The following is a 17,003-nucleotide window of genomic DNA, read 5'->3' as shown; positions in this document are numbered from 1 at the left end:
CCAAAACCACAATTTGAACCAACTTGTAAACATGTTTTTTTCTGCTATATATATATAAACTTTATTACAGGCTCTAGACCCAACAACAAGACCAACAACATAACAAAAGGAATAGATACATACACACATAAAAACATATATTGATTCATGAGAGTCTTAACAGGCACCCATACCAATGTTTCCACAAATATGATTGATATCTAACCGAGCTGCACCTAGGGCTTGTGAGCATCATTATAATACAGTTTTTAGACCCATCAAGTCGAGACATGAACTTAAACATTAGGTTCCTCAAGAGAGCCTGTAAAGTGCTTAGCCCTGAGTCACAAAAAAGCTTACTTGCACTGCTACTCCTGGGCTTTTTTAGCAGTATCCTCAGACAGTCATTATATGCTACCTGAAGTTTGCGCATGGTCTCCTTTTTGTAGTTGACCCACAATGGGGCTGCATACATAGGGGTGCAGTATGCACGAAACAATCTCACTTTCACATCATCAGAGCAGTGATGGAATTTTCGGACTAACATGTTTGCTTGAACATACAACATTCGTCTCTGCCTATACATATCTGCATCATCTTCCAACCTGTCAGTGATAATATGCCCAAGATATTTTGTACAGTGAGATACACAGAGGGATTGCCCTGACAGGTAAAACATTGGAAAATGCAGCTTCTGATCCTCCTTGGTCCTACATATCAATACAACACTCTTTTTTGTATTGTACTTTACATCAAACTCAACCCCATACTCAGAGCATATATCTAACAGCTGCTGGAACCCAACAGAGCTGGGGGACATAATAGCCAAATCATCTGCATACATAAGATGGTTTAACAGAGTGTTCCCTATCAGACAACCTGTCTTACACTTCCCCAACTGTTTCGACAGGCTGTCCATGTATAGGTTGAACAGGGCTGGAGACAAAAGTCCCCCCTGCCGTACTCCATTGCCTACACTGAAAGGTGAGGATAGACTGTTTCCCCATTTAACTTTCATATGTTGTTTGGCATACCAATAAACCAGGATACGTATGATGCATCCAGGCACACCCCTAAGCTTAAGTTTGGTAAAAAGCTTATGGTGATTTACCCTGTCAAATGCCTTGGAGGCATCAATAAACCCTAGAAATATTGTAGAACCCTGCCTTCTGTAGGATTCAACAGCTTCTTTCAAGGCATAGATACATAGATCTGTACTGTGCTTGGCCTTAAAACCAAATTGATTTTCTGTAGTGTAAATGAACTCACTCAGTCTATCTAGCAGCAACTTTTCTAACACCTTAGAAAAAATGCTAGCTAAAGCGATGGGTCTATAGTTGTCCAAACTCCCTATTTTACCTGCCTTATCCTTAATGACTGGCACTAATGTGACTGTCAAAATGGTATCTGGCAGTGTGCCATGTGTCATCAGCCCTGTGAGGCAGATGGACAATAGAACTGCTACCCTGGGGCTGGCTAACTTAAGGTGCTCCGCAGTGATGTTATCCTTGCCACTAGCTTTGTTATCAGCTAGTTGCTCTATAACATAATAAACCTCACTGGGAGTAAAATGAATCACTTCCTCCTTTAACTTGCCCACACAATAAGGTTCACTTTTAATACAATTAAATAAAGCTGCGTAATGCAGCCTCCACTGCTCTGCAATATTGTCTCCACCAGACACCCCTTCAATGTGGCATGGCAGTACTGCTTTGGCCCTATTTGTAGCTTTTACCTCTTTCCAGAACTCAGTGACATTGTTACCAAGCAAGTTTTCAGCCATAGAATGAGCTCTTAAGGCTTGCTCATGCTTCTCAACAAAACGCACTGCATATTTGTATCTAGCATTTGTAAGTTTCTTATGCTCTAATTCTGGCCCCTGTCTGGGTCTACCAGCTATAACCCAGGCTCTATGAGCTGTCTTAGCGGCTTCTTGATGGGCAGCTACATACTTTGTCCAACCAGGCTTGGTATTCTTAACCTTTCTAGGGTGAGTGTGTAGAGGTCTACTGGCCTCATATATAACACTCACTATACTATTGTACATTTCACATAGGTCATTACAGTGAGTGTCATCATCACAGTTAATATTTGAACATAAAATAGCATCCATGGGTAGCTGTACTTCCCTTAAGAGAACATCTGTCCTCCCACAATAAAACATGACATCCTCTTTAGATTGTTTTACCCAATTCACTTTGACCCCATTGGCGCCATCTTCTGTCAAACTGCTGCAATCAGGTAGGTTATCAACATTTATCGTCATAGAGATAGGTAAGTGATCAGTGGTAGTCAACCCATACATAATTTCAACTGTTTCCAAACTATCATGAGCATCAGATGTACAGATTACATGATCCAGCCAGGATGTTGTGTGCCATGCTTCACTGATGTAAGTATAACTATCTACAGGCAAAAATTTCATGCTGGAAAGAACCAGTTTACTGTCATGACAGAACTGCATCAAGTGCTGACCAAAGAGAGATTTATCATCAGAGATGTCTGCATTTAAATCACCCATCACAAATATATTTGCATATGTACATTCCTTAATATAAGAATTTAAAAATGCCAATCTATTCATATATTCATCTTCATTTTTATAACAATCATATGGGGTATACACATTTAAAATAATAAAAACATTCATATCATACATAACTTTAATTGCAATACACCAGTCCACCTCTAATCTAATAATACTGATCATTGGGTCATATTTCTTACGCCACAGAATGGCCACACCTCCAGTTATTCTACCACGTACCATTCTAGTGCTTAAATCAGTTGTGGACTCTCCTGCTCCATGGAAATCATTCTGGAGAGAATTAAGTTTATCAAGGTCCTGTTTGGCTAAAAATGTCTCTTGCAGGCAGAGAATATCTGTGGTCTCCAGTAGCTGGTCAACAATAACACGATGCGCTCTGTCCCCAGCAGTCTGTCCTAGGCGCAAGCCCCGTGAGTTGTATGACACCACTCTGACCACCATCACTGTGGCTAGCACTAGGCATCATGTACCCCAGCCCCCATCAAAGGCACATTCATCACAGCCATTAGCCCCCCTGTAGACTTGGGTTTGCGTGCTTCATAAAATCGCCGCACAAAAATTCCTTCAGGCCACAGCTCTGGATTATACATTTCACCCACTTCTTCGCATTCTGCAGTTATTTTAAATGAACTGAACCGGCTTTGCACAGTTTCTATCTTTTGACAAGTTACATCACGCCCAAGTTTATCTTTCATGTAACTAGACAGAGTCTAAATCAGGTGAGAATTTTGTTGCAAATACACTCACCAGCTTAGACTTAATGACTTGGATGTCTCCAGCAGTAACTTCGGTAAAGTTGGTTTTATATTCGCACATTCAGACTTCTGATAAATTCAGGCTTTCCAATAAATGTGCAATATATTAATGTTTGCGAATTTTAAGCAGCGACATGATATTGACAACCAACGATTGTCAACTTACAACATTTTTCACAGTCGATCAAAATAGGCAAGTATTGTTTTAATGGCATATTTACTTGTGAATGTCCACTGAATGTCCAATGTAGTGTGATTAACAAGGCTATTGAATACGGATGTCCGAATGTGCGAATATAAAACCAACTTTACCCAAGTCCAGCAGTACCAGTCCCAACAATGCCACCAGTTTTCTTACCTTTGGGAGGATGCAGACGAGGTTTGGCCTTAATTGAAGCATTAACGGGGACCTGTTTCCAACGGCTGTTGCTCCTCTTGTCCTGGACCAAGTTCCAGGGTGGGGTAGCAGCCACGTCACTCCACTTGACATGTGGGTCTCCCTTTGCGGCGCTGATTGACCCGTCCAAGCCCAAGGCAGAACTCTCCACCTTCTGGCTTGAGTCTTTCTCGCTGGTCTGGCCCTCCATGCCAGCTTGGGTCTTCTCACAGACTTGTGGAGTGAACGATCCATGACTTGTTCCAGGCTTGTTGGTTTGGAAAATAGGCCCTCTCTCCAGATTTGGTCTAGGCTGCTCAATAGCACCCAGACGTTGATTTATGTCTGCGGTAATAATCCGCAGATCATTACAGGTGTTTGTCTGCAAAGACACAGCCTGTTTCATGGTAGTGATATCTGCACCTAGTTGTTCAATCTTCCCAAGCAGACAGGAAACATCGAGGCTGTTAAAAGTCACAGGTGGTAGTTCATCAAGATGATGAGAAACAAACCGAGGAACATTTTCACCAGCTTCATTAAGAAGCCTAAGGCAATTCCTAACATTCTTTGAATCTTTTTGCGGCCCAGTATGAGCCACAAGCTTGCGAGTAGTACCTGGGCACAGTTCAAATAGCAGTTTGGTGGAGTTTGTAATCCATTCTGATCCAAAATGGTCCACAGCCATCAAAACAATCTCGTCCTGTTTCACGGTTTTGATCTTAATAGAAAGAAAGTTTAAAAACTCATCTTCCACAATCATTTTCCCTGTATCTGTGCGGTAGATTTCAGGTTTCGTACGAATTCTACTTCTGCCTGCAGCACCGGCACATGCAGCGGCGGCCATTTTGAATTTGGTATGTTCCAATAGTCCAATAGTATAACTGTAAACTTGGCCAATTTAACATGGGACTCTATGAGATTCTGCTCTCTTTTGGAGCCTGTCCCTAGCGGCCAGTCGATGAATCGCAGTTTAAGTTACTTCCGTATTGGCTTCACGAGAGAAAGGGGGAGGTTGCCGCTTGGTAATTATGCAGCGCGCGCCGGCGCATTTGCGCATGCAATTCTTGAGTGCGCGCCAGGAGCACAGTATAACGGCTGATTGGACAGTCGTGTTAATTTTTCTGAGTTTTACCGACATAGCCTGACAACATCTCATCTGACTGCAGTTCACTGTTGTTCAACTGAAGCTCCCTCGTCGTCACCTGCACCTTTTCCGCGCTCGTTTGACTTGCGCCTGGCGCTGAGGCGAGGTCGGAACGCGCGTCTGAAAAGTGTCCCGTTTGTTGTGGTCGTAAAGAGACAGTTCTATATAAACGCAGCGTTTTACTTGGCGATGTTTTAAAAAAAGATGTATATTTTTGGTATTTTATATGCTCTGTTGGTGGTTTGAGGAGTAGCATCACCCAGGGGGGATATTTTTTTTTATACTGACTCCAGTAGGCTACTCACCGATATGGTTTCGGAATCGGAACAACTCTAGGTAAAAGGAAAGAAGTGTGAGACACAGCTTTGGAGCAACTTAGTTGATTCACAACACTACATAACGGGTTCTCACTCTGCGTGTTTCGCGCTGGATGACGGTCGTGCTGAGCGGTGCAGGTACAGAGGAGAAGTAGAAGAAGAGAAGAGGATGACATCATTTGCTAAGGGGGATGTTTTCATTTTCATCCTTAACACATACATTTTAAACGACAAACTACAGAGTATGTTTTGGACATTATTTAACCTTGTAAAAGACGAACAAAAATTTTAGAATAACATTTCTTACTCCAAGTTTTAGGGGTGCTGAGCTCCTTTTTAGGGGTGCTGAAGCACCCCTAAAAAGGGGCTAGCCTCGCCCATTATTCCCTAACGTTATTATAATGTTTTTAGCGGGTAGTTTTATTTTAGTTCCCAAAATGTTCTTCTAAATGTTAGGATAACATTCTCTAAAAAACATTCTACAAATGTTTAGCGATGACATTGTTAGAACATTATTCCTTAACGTTCTTATAATGTTCAGCGGGTAGTTTTATTTTAGTTCCCTGAATGTTCTCCTTAAAGGTAGGATAACATTCTCCAAAAAACATTCTAAAACTGTTTAGTCATAACATTGTTAGAACATTATCCCCTAACATTCTTATAAAGTTTTTTAGCAGGAAGTTTTATTTTTGTTCCCAGAATGTTCTCCTAAATATTCAAAAAAGAAAAAAGAAAGAAAGAAAAAGCTTAGCTATAACATTGTTAAAACAGACAATTTAAAAATAAAACAAAATCTAACAGGTCTATAAATGGCATCCACATAAATTATTGGCTTTAGAAACAGCAAATGTCCAACATCACATGTTGAAGAACTCTAAAGTCCAGTGTGTAATCCTGCGTCTGACTGCTGTGTTTGCTCTGAGTGCTCATCACTGTCTTTGCTTGACCTGGTTCTTGCAGAAAAATAATATAGTTGTCCGTATTAATGTTCTAGTTTTCTTGTCTTTTAGTTTTCAGCTGCTCTGCCACTTAGCAGCATTGAGCCGTCTATGTGTGTAGAGCGTCTGTGTGTAGAGTTTTTCCTCAGAGCCTATAACAGAGGAGCATACAACAGCGTAAACACAAAATACATATTACATTTTAAGATCGCAAACAATATTGATATTCAATAGATATAATACTTTAAGTATCTACTCTGTTTGCTATTTAAAACACATCTACTTAATCCATTTTGTTAATAACACAACTACAAACTTTGATGTTGGCTTGAAAAGCATGAACCTCGAACCAAGACTCGAACTCGAGTCAACTTGTGCAGAGCTGCAGCAAAACGGTGCAAACAATTCTATTGCTACGACATAGCTAGTTTTCATCAGTTATTTTGTCTATGGATCGTTACATCTGTTTTTGTGTTTTGTGATGGTTGTTCATGAGTCTCTTGTTTGTTCTGAGCAGTTAAACTGAGCTCTGTTCTTCAGAAAAATCCTCCAGCTCCTGCAGATTCTTCAGTTTTCAAGCATCTTCTGCATATTTGAACCCTTTCCAGCAGTGGCTGTATGATTTTGAGATTCATCTTTTCACACTGAGAACAACTAAGGTACTCAACTATTAAAAAAGTTTCAAACATTCACTGATGCTCCAGAACGAAACACGACGCATTTAGAGTCAGGGAATATTGGGCAGTTTTAACTGTTAAGGAAAAACAAGGGACTCATGAACAATCATCACAAAAAAACAAAACAAAACAAAAAAACATCCGGGTAACGACACAGTATTAAGAACCAAAGGTTCCCAAAATTTTGAACTGGGTTATTTTCATAAATTCAGCTATTTATTTTCTTGTGGACTATATGTAAACATCTTTTGTGTAAAATATCTTAATCAGGACAGTACTAAAAAAAAAATAGCATGCAATTTGTATGATCTCTCCTATTCTGTTAAAATTATTCAAATTTTCACAGATTCTGCAAAGGGTTGCCCAACTTACGCATAACACTGTATATGAAAACTGTTAAGTCTGATCAGTTACAAATGATAGCACTGAACTTCAGAACAGTCTTAAGGTCTGTGTTTGGTGCTTGAAAATGACCCCAAACTTTATTCACCCAAGCCATCCTAGGTGTATATGAAGTAAAATATCTAGCTTTGGCCAGACCACTAGATATTTTACTTCATAACTTGTTAAATATGGATATTTTTCTTACACAAATGCATGGCTTCACACTTCAGAAGGCCTTCATTAACCCCCTGGAGCCGTGTGGAGTACGTTTATGATGGATAGATGTGGATGGATACACTTTCTTCAGCTCATAATCGTGAACCCTGTTCACTGCCATTATAAAGCTCAGAGGAGTTAGGATATTTATTAATATTTCTCTGATTGTCTTCGTTAGAAGCAAGAAAGTCATATACACCTAGGAGTAAAGGCCTTTGCACACTGAGTCCGAAATTTTTGCATGCGTTTTTTCGTAATCCTAAAAAATCGTCACGCACTGAGACCTTGCACACTGAGTCCGATGCGTAAAAATGAATGCGTTGCGGAAAAAGAAAATAAATGCAAAACAATACAAAATGAAGCCTTCAAGCTGTGAGCACGATTTAGATGTCTCCTCTCTTCTTAAAAAGAGAAAAAGAAAGAGGAAATATTGGGTCCATTCAATTCCGAGATTGCATAGAGAGAAAGGAGAGTTCCACCCATAGACTGTAAAAAAAGATGGACAACGTGACGCCGCTTCTTTCCATTGTATTGAACTGAAGCCATAACGGACGCCGATGGGCGCTGACATGTTACGCAAAAACGTCAGTTTGGAACCTGGGCATGCGCAGAAGGAATCGTCAGTGGAGCCCAGAGGCGGAGTCGCGGTATCAAACTTACGACCAGACGGCTGCGTCATCATTGATGTATTTTAAATAGGCTATATAAATTGTACGTAATTTAAAATTCTACCTATAAAATAATAGGCTATTCTGTTTCTAAAGCAATAATATTTTTGAAACAGCAAATTCAGTAGATAAACTCAATATAATATGCCACTAGAAACAACTCTAAAATGTCAGAAACGGTCCTGCCATTTTAAATAAAAGGTTTAAACTAACGTTACGGGAGATCGATTGCAGTAGACAGTGCTCTATAATTAATTAGAGTAGGCTATCAATAGTTTTATCCTGCTAATTATTATTTTATACCCATAAAAATAATTAGTAACTGCCAGATAACGATCACCTGCTTTTTTTCCCGTCATTGCTAACGTTAGGCGTGTTATCTTAACTAATAACGTTTATTAATTATCTTATGAAGTCCACATTTAACATTACCGAGAAAAGCTCAGATATCCGTCAGATCCTGTAGGTCAGTTAGTACAGTTTACTGCTGAACAGCTCAATTTGTCGGTGTGGAATAACACAGAAACTGAAAATTAATAGTTATTTATTTATCTTCACTCTCCCCTCGAAATTTTATTTGAAGCATAATTTATTTTTATGTTTTAACTTAAGTCTCATTCGTCTGCATTGAGCGGGCGGGGTTTATGACCTGTACTGCATCCAGCTTCCAGGGGGCGATCAAAGAGCCCGCAGCTTCACTTTTCAGGACGTATGAGACACACCCGGTTCCACCTCATCAAGGAGCTGTGGGATTATCCCGAGCGTTTCAAAGTTTACTTCAGGATGTTCAGTTTGATGCTTTACTACTGGCACAACCTGTATCTTTGTATTCCGCACGTTGTTTGTCATTAAGTGCTGCTGTTTTGTGCTGTAGAAGACGTGGATCAACTTGTCAGATGGCATTCTGGATTTTTGCGTTCGCGTACGGTGGCTCTGAATTGTCAAAACGTCTCTCAAAATGCGTGCGACAGATGCGAAAAATGCAGAAAATCGAACCTGATCCGAATATTTTTTTGACAGACTAAAGTTTCGGAGACAGTGTGCAAACGCAATTGACATAACGTGAGGTCAAATTTATTTTTTAACGTGAAAGTTTCGCATGCGAATTTTGGACTCAGTGTGCAATGACCTTTAAGCTTGGGCTAATTTTCATTTGAAAGTGAACTAATCCTTTAAGGGTTAAAAAATTTAGACTCGGAGGAAAACATAATAATATTAATAATAATAATAATAATAATGTTCAAATAGGTTAACAATAAGTTGCATTCCTTAAAACAACATTTACTAATTTTGTTCAAATATTAGTAAATAATTACTACAAACTTTTCCTAAAAGACATTCTATTAAGATTTACAACAAAACTTACAAAACCACTTACCCATATCCTCCCATTCACTTCTGCAGGTAAATTTTTGCCAGATTGTGTCCTTCACAATGGCTGTCTGTCAACCCCAAAGTACCTAAAAAAATTAAAACATATCTTTCCCATTTCAACATATCTTTATGAATTACTTTAATATTATTATTTAAGTTAAAAAGAAATAATCAGATTAACACTTTTAAGTAGCAAATGTACAGTATCCGTATTCATATAGAACACAATATCGCATAACGACAAATTAAAGTACCTTTGTTGTAAATGAAGACTTTTTGTTGCATCATCAGTGTCCATATTTAAGTAGGCCATTTGGATTCTGGATGAAAACAAATCTAAGTTAGCTGTTATTCAAAAGCAGTATACAACCACAATTAATGTAATTGTCATGTCATTCTAAGAAAGATCTATCGTATTTTAGTGTATACGTAAAGGATAAACGAAAGATGTAAACTGAAAAAGACATTTAAAAACTTACATTCCAGTATTTATTGTTGAGGGCAGAGTTCCGTTGACCAGGAGACAGTTCTGTTGTTTGGGCCACAAACTGTCCCAGCGGGTAAAACATCCTCCATCACAACTCTGTATCTGCCGCGACTCTGTTTGTGAACGAGTCCGTACTCGCTTTTTCCGTCAAAAAGACAATCAGACCAGGGACATTTTGCGCCAATTTCTTCAACTACCATTCGCGGTGTTCGTCAATTTCAAATGTCCCTACGTCACGAGAAAAGCACGCTGTGATTGGTGGTTTTACGCGTCGATTTACCATGGCCCAATCAGCGCCTCTCGTCTCCTTTAAACACCCTGTAGATTGTCATATTTTAAAATAAGCACTTTTTAACGAGGCTGAGTTGAAAATGTTCTCTAACCTTGTAATCAAAAATAGACTGTACATTTGTTTGTTGCAAATTTACAGAAAATGCCATTGAGATGTTAATAATGTTAATAAAGAAATTAAAGGGATAATTCACCCAAAAATAAAAATGTCATTATTTACACACCCTCAAGTTGTTCCAAACCTGTATAAATGTATTTGTTCTGTTCAACACAAAAGAAGATATTCTGAAGAATGTGGGAAACTGAACAGTTCTGGGGCACCATTGACTTCCATATTAATCCCAAAGCAACCTGGTTACAAACATTCTTTAAAATATCTTCTTTGTTCAACAGAAACTTGAGGGTAGGTAACTGATGACAGAATTTAAATTTTTTGGGTGAACTATCCCTTTAATATTGCTTGCCAACTGAAAACAAAGTTTCCCCATTTGTATTACAGTTCATAAAATCTTTAAAAACAAATGACATTAATTATACATTAATTTCCCTTAGTAAAAAGTAAATTGAGTAAGACAGTATAAAAGGTGCAAGTGTGGATTAGTAATCTGGCATTTCATCTTTTGTTTCTTATATTTTGTATCTTATTATATTTTGTTTCTTTTGAGTTAAGCCCAATGGTGTTTCACACAATGGTGCTAAAAACATGATGCCAGCCACACCCAGAACCAAAACAGAAGTGCCAGATGTAATGATGATCTGGCCCAAACTTCATCACAATCTGAAATAATATCCACATTTTACAAATGTTGTTTTGATAATGTTACTCCTTTATTATGGAACATTGTGGCAATATTGTATATTCTCCATTCTTACATAAACCAAGCTAACCATGTCTTGAACACTGGGGGGAAGTTTCTTTTTTCTTTTTTCTTTTTTTTTTTTCTTTTAATAAAGCGTAAAGAAACAAAACAGTGAAGGAAATTGTTGCTAATACAATGCTATATCAGTTATGTACAATAATAATTGAAGACTTCAGATGCAAAAGCCAAAGTGCCATTTGAAATTTTCTTATAAAACAAGCATGTTTATCAAGCATATTACACTTTAATGGCAATGAGAAGGACTTATTAATTGCCATTAAAGTGAAATTTACTGAACCTAAACATACAAGCTTGACAAAAATGCTAATTTAAGAAGAAAATTTCAGATGCCACTTGCACAGGCTTTTGCATCTGAACTCTTCAATTGTAGAAAAAAAGAAAACATTAAAATGTGCAGAAATTAATTTCAATAGTACATTGATAACTCAAGTTTAATAATACAATATAATGTTAGTTCTGAGATTGTTCAATTTAAGGAATGAATAATAGTGAATATTTATAAAAAATTAGTGAATATTTACAACTTTGAGTAATCTGTTACCTCAATAACATCCTCAAAACATCCTCAAAATGTTGCAGGTAAAATGTTCTATCGTGGTTAATACGTCACATTAGAAGAACATTTTACACAGAACATTTCATCACCTCAAACCTCAGTGATGTTCTTATAGCGTTTTCCTAATGTTGCTGAGAGAATGTTCTTCCTTTGTTTTATTGAAACATTGTGCGAATGTTATATTTACAACATTATATAATATGTTACCTCAACAACATCCTCAAAATGTTGCAGGTGAAATGTTCTAGATTTGTTAATACGTCACATTAGAAGAACATTTTACACAGAACATTTCATCACCTCAAACCTCAGTGATGTTCTTATAGCGTTTTCCTAATGTTGCTGAGAGAATGTTCTTCCTTTGTTTTATTGAAACATTGTGCGAATGTTATATTTACAACATTATATAATATGTTACCTCAACAACATCCTCAAAATGTTGCAGGTGAAATGTTCTAGATTTGTTAATACGTCACATTAGAAGAACATTTTATACAGAACATTTCATCACCTCAAACCTCAGTGAAGTTCTTATAGCGTTTTCCTAATGTTGCTGAGAGAATGTTCTTCCTTTGTTTTATTGAAACATTGTGCGAATGTTTTATTGACAACATTATATAATGTTACCTCAACAACATCCTCAAAACATCCTCAAAATGTTGCAGGGAAAATGTTCTAGATTTGTTTGCACTTAACATTATAGGAACATTTTCTGAATTTAAAAACATTCTTAAAACATTTTTTGAACATTACATTCAAATGTTTTCTTTAAAACATTAAACAACCTTTACTGAATGTTAGCCAAAGTTCAGAGAACGTTCCCTGCTAGCTGGGATAATGCATAAACACAACTTTATTCTTTATAAATCTCTACAACAGTGGGTAATGTTAGCTTTAGCCACGGAGCATTATCAAACTCATTCAGAATCAAATGTAAACATCCAAATAAATACCATACTTACGCGATTAGACATGCTGAATGACGAACACTTTGTAAAGATCCATTTTGAGGGTTATATTAGCTGTGTGAACTTTGTTTATGCAATGATAGAGTCGAGAGCTCTGGGGGGGGGGCGGGGAGTGCGAGCAATTAAAGGGGCAGCAGTCCTGAATCGTCACATTTCTAATTATGCCCCAAAATAGGCAGTTAAAAAAATTATTTAAAAAAAATCTATGGGGTATTTTGAGCTGAAGCTTCACAGACACACTCAGGGGACACCTTAGACTTATATTACATTTTGTGAAAAAACGTTCTGATAGGATTCCTATAATGTGACGTCACCGTCGACTGTTATGACTGCGGTCACGCCCACTGAGTGGCACAAAGACTGAGCGGCAGCATTGGTTTAAAGCGTGAATGCCGCAAAAAACACACAAAACACATCCAAAACGGGAAAGAGCTTTGTGATTGACTCTACAAATAGCTTTGACACAAAACCTGAGGTATATATTTAAAGACTGCCGAAAGCTACAGAAAAAAGAAGCAAATGGATCACTGCAATTCACAGAAACAACTGGACTCCAGCAGAGAAACATGGATTTGCAGTTATCATTTTGTGTCAAATTGTTGGATTTTGAGGTAAAATCATACCGTATATATTGTATTGTTATATATTGTGTTGACAACTCATCAATTAAATATTTACCATCTTATATTCTACATAATTTGATGTTTTTAAATAAACACTGACAAAAACTATAAGTTTTTGGGCTTTTGGGCTAAGTTTTAGGGCTGGACAATGTGATGATATATATAACATTGATATAAGTGATTACGCGGATTTAAACCTACCTATATTGTAGTTATATAAAATATTGACAGGCAAATTTGCTTTATGTACACTGTTAGACCTTGCTGTAGAAAAACGGCCAAATTTATTGCCTCCATTGTTGAGATTGATGTGCTGATTTTTGATATCTGTGTGTGTATAAACAATGATACGGCTGTTTTTTTGTGCATGGTGTTAAAAATAAACTCTTTTTAGCTGATTGTTGTTGGAGCTTTTGCTGTAGTTTCACAGTGGTGATAATGTAAAATATTAGTCTGTTAATAATGTAACAATAGATAAAACACAGTATGAATTCAGTGAATCAAGAGACTATGTGATGGTTAGGTCTTCAACACATAACTATCAACACTGAATGATATATGTATATATTTTTTTCCCACATTTGTTTCTACCATAACAAAACAGTTTAAGCAGCCAGAGAAAAAAACAAAAACTGGTATATAAAAAGTAATGGGTAAAGAGCTCAACTAAAGCAAACGCTGATCTCCTCAATGGTAACATCAAACCAAACATTTTCAACAAAACATCAACATCTAAACTTCTGTTAATTCTCAATAAGATCTTCTGTAAAAATAAAGTTAAACTGGTCAGTAATAAGTGTAATAATGTGTAATGGCTGGAAGAGTTAGTTAGAAATAGTTTCTGCTTGTATTTATTTCGTTCTTGTTCCTCTTTTCAGTGATTCTGCTTGTTAACAGCAGGTGTTTATCATTAATGCTCAATCATCTCTTAAATATTAACATAATTATCTCACTGCAACACAGCATCAATGTTACTTTTACTCTGTAGTGTGGACACTAGAAGATGTTCCTGTGGGGTTGAAAGGGTTAAAGGTGTAAGATAAAAAGACACACCCACAAAATGTATTTTAACAGTAACAAACTGTAAGTTAAAAAACAGTTTGGTGTTGCCAGTAGTTTACTGTAAAATTGAGTTTTGTGGGTCAACATTGTGCTGAAGAGTAGAGCTTGCGCTTAAGTTCAGGAGAAGATCAAGAGACATTGGTGATATGCTGCATGTTGTTTTATTTAACAGATGGTGACTATGTTGTTGATGCAGTGAAAATCTTTTTATTTGAAATGTTTTTTTTTTTTTTTTAACTCTAAAGAAATAAGTTCATAGTAATAATATGCATATGTTATTAGCATATAATTAAAGTTAGTTAGTAAATTTAAATGGTAGTCTGAGACAGTTGGTTTCTGCAAATGAAATGAGGTAACACAAGTTTAAATTTAGTGCATGGTATCTTTACAGTAACATACTGTAGATTACAGTAAATAACTGTACAATCAATAGTAAATTATACTGTAAAAAAGCCCAGCAAGGTCTAACAGTGTATATCCCTGCCGTCGAAATCAGGCACATATTAATGTCAGGAAACACGACTCCTGGCTGCATGTCAATATCCATGGATTAGGTTTATTTTACAAGTTGTAAGGAACACTTTCGAGCCAAACCTTTAGTGTAATTGTTTGTTTTACTCAAGTTTTCGCAGTTTCCTCTATTAAATCCAGTCATGCAGCAGGTTCTTTTGCCACTCAGTCCAGCTGAGGGAGCGTGTTCCAGCGGGAAAGTGACGTCGATGCATACCCTCTATATAAAAATTCAACTTCAGAGTTATTAAAAGCAAAATGGATCACCTTGATCCAGAAACACACTTTTTCAGATCACCAAATCTGGATTACCAGTGCTCTAAACAGGATTACTGTTCATTTCACTATGTAGGCTGCTAGCTAAAGAACAATATAAGAGAAGAGCATTTCAGAACATTTTTTTAAACTGTCTAATTTATCTTGTTTTTCAATAGATTGTGTGGTTTAGTATAGTGTGTGCTGCTGAATTTAGCTTTTTATTTGTTTGTTAAGTCCTGAAACCAATTACTTGTTTTTTAAGGTACCTCAGAGATAAACTGTGCATTACAAGTACCTCCTTTCTTTTCCACACCTGTACTGGAGGAATATGAAGGTGAGTCCACAAGATCTAACCAACTGAGTATAACTAGTCCACAATATTAATTCCACATTTGGAAGTAACAGTTTTATTGGATTAATGTGATAGTGTTTCTTTTTTTAAATAATATTTATGTATTTGTATTACAATTGTTAATATTTTGATAAAAACCCTCTGTGTTCATTTGAAAGTATTCTTTCTGGGAGGAGTATTAGAAGAGTAGTAATGCAAGATCAATACTGGCATTATCCAGTGTTTATGCTTAGACAGTGTATTAAGAGTATTTAAATATGTATTCAATCTGGCCTTCAGGAAATGTAGAGACTTTCACTAATATCAGATATGATGATCGTCTGGTGCTGGAGGGATTTTTAGAATCCATTAGTGTGTCATTTCTGGAGCTGGTTTACACTAACGGAGACTCAACCGCTACTGTACGAACCATCAAACCACTGGACGCAGAAAAACTTAAGGAGGTTTGTTTCACTATTTTCTTTGTTAGATCAAGTAAATAAATACAAAAATGAACATAACCATACTTACATATTCATACAGACACATATTACTTTCATAAAGAAAATAAGTGCCACATACTGTATGTTTTTTTTTTGTATTTTTTACTTCTTCCAGTCAGGAGGAGTCTTATCTTATTCAGTCACCTGCTCAAACACAGGGGTATGTTTATTTAAACAATAGCACTATCAAAACATTCAATAAGAATTATGGAAACAATTACCAACACATAAATCTTCATTACAAATATTTCATTGTGCATTGCAGGTTAAACATCAACGGTGGGTAAATATTCGGGATGTCAATGACAATCCTCTGATCTTCCAGAGTAAATCATACAGCACCACAGTGTCAGAGGTGTGTGTAATGTCATCTTTATACAGCAGTAGTGTGTTTGGTCACTAATATGTGGTCACTGTGTTTGACTCACATCTCTTTTTAAACTGTGTCTTTTGCTCCAGGCGACCGCTGTGGGTTTAAATGTGCTCAGGGTGATCGCTGAAGATGCAGATGTTTCTCCAGAAAACAACAATATTACATATTCTATGCTGGTGAGTCTAAACCCTAGTGGTGAAAAAAAACTATACCGAAATGTATTTAAAATATATTTATTTCATACTAAGTACACTACAAATCCATCAACATATTTACTGACATATCACTTGAGACTTATTGAAATATTACAATTAATCTTTATTTGGAGTACTTCTTTATTGCACAATGCACATTTCTTAACCCTAAAATGTGTTTAATATCACTTTTAGTAATGATAGCAGGGCTCTCAAGTTTTAGCAAAAGTTTGGAATGAGATTACATCTGTTAGGGGAGGATCCACTCAAATATTTGCAGCAGCTGTCCCTTGGCCTCACCCAATTCTCTCAAGTTTTTGCTAGCAGTTCAATTTTACCTATTGTTCATAATTGACCAGCACAAATAGAAATGATAACAATTGTTAAATCTGATAAAAGACAAATTTATCCAAATAAACTAAATTGTTATGTTTTAGTATTACAAGTGTTATGTTCTTACCTGGAAAGTTAGTTGAAGAAGATACCCCATGTGTGAGGCATGGAGTGTTTATGTCTGTTGCTGTAACTACTACAAACAGTAAGTAAAGTGTTAACAGAGAATGTACAGAGATTTAAATTTGATTTGATTC

General features: G+C 36.8%; 1 long non-coding RNA gene across 1 annotated transcript; it reads right to left on the bottom strand.

The window, feature by feature from the left end:
- Positions 1-5,929: 5,929 nt before the first annotated feature.
- LOC125271826 lies at positions 5,930-10,062 on the bottom strand. Its single transcript, XR_007185720.1, has 4 exons — positions 9,856-10,062; positions 9,631-9,696; positions 9,381-9,462; positions 5,930-6,209 (listed from the first exon to the last, which is right to left on the bottom strand). It is a non-coding gene; the product is annotated as an uncharacterized LOC125271826 (long non-coding RNA).
- Positions 10,063-17,003: the final 6,941 nt, after the last annotated feature.

Source organism: Megalobrama amblycephala, linkage group LG7 (assembly GCF_018812025.1).
Source record: "Megalobrama amblycephala isolate DHTTF-2021 linkage group LG7, ASM1881202v1, whole genome shotgun sequence".
Classification (NCBI taxonomy): Eukaryota; Metazoa; Chordata; class Actinopteri; order Cypriniformes; family Xenocyprididae; genus Megalobrama; species Megalobrama amblycephala.
Note: the sequence above shows the minus strand (reverse complement) of the source record. Positions and strands in the feature narration are given on the sequence as shown.